The sequence below is a fragment of the Lutjanus erythropterus genome, chromosome 24, assembly GCF_056507025.1.
Source record: "Lutjanus erythropterus isolate fLutEry1 chromosome 24, fLutEry1.hap2, whole genome shotgun sequence".
NCBI classification, from domain to species: domain Eukaryota; kingdom Metazoa; phylum Chordata; class Actinopteri; order Lutjaniformes; family Lutjanidae; genus Lutjanus; species Lutjanus erythropterus.
Window position 1 is genome coordinate 16,639,345 of NC_139340.1, and position 656 is coordinate 16,640,000.

General features: G+C 36.7%; 1 long non-coding RNA gene across 1 annotated transcript in view; it reads left to right on the plus strand.

The window, feature by feature from the left end:
- The first annotated feature begins 293 nt into the window (after window positions 1-293).
- Window positions 294-656, plus strand: part of LOC146304893 (uncharacterized) — a 5,217-nt gene continuing 4,854 nt past the window's right edge. Inside the window, exon 1 of the long non-coding RNA XR_014769246.1 lies at window positions 294-656. This exon is cut by the window's right edge and continues 880 nt beyond it. This is a non-coding gene — a long non-coding RNA (uncharacterized LOC146304893).

Below are 656 nucleotides of genomic sequence, written 5' to 3' on the forward strand. Positions count from 1 at the left end.
GAGCCTTTTAAGTTTGGACACAGGTGAGAACACTAAGAATGGAGAGACTAAAGCCATCAGAAATCATGAATGAAAGATGCTTCACAAGTTGTCTGCCATTAATCAGGTTTCTAAGCTTTTGTCAAAATAATCCACTTATAGTTGTCTGTACAGGGAGCTGCTAATAGCCTGAAACTTTTGGACCCCAAGTCTGAGAAAGAAACTTTTTCCTCAGATGTTGTTGGTGCAGAGGAGTCTATCAGGGTTCCTACACAGTATGGAACACTGTGGGATTTCATTTAAGGAACTTCAGAGTCTGAAAAACTACAAACATAAGAAAAGAGTAGGAGTGTAAATCACCAGACCCAACCACCCAAACTTTTTATTACTTCATGTTGACAGAGCAAACAGCAAGTAAAAAAAATACAGATAAAATAAAAACATGCATATCAATGTATACCTGAACATAATAATATACGCACGTAGATACAGGCGTACACCTGCACACACAATTAAATCCAGCAGAAACATGGACGTAAACAGGCTTCTGTACACCAGAATTTCATCATAAATTATACTGCTGATCAAAGGTTTGCAAAGATTCTAAATATGTGAAACCACATCTGCAGAAAAATAGAATATTTCCATTTCACTGAATGCAGGACACAAAAATTTGA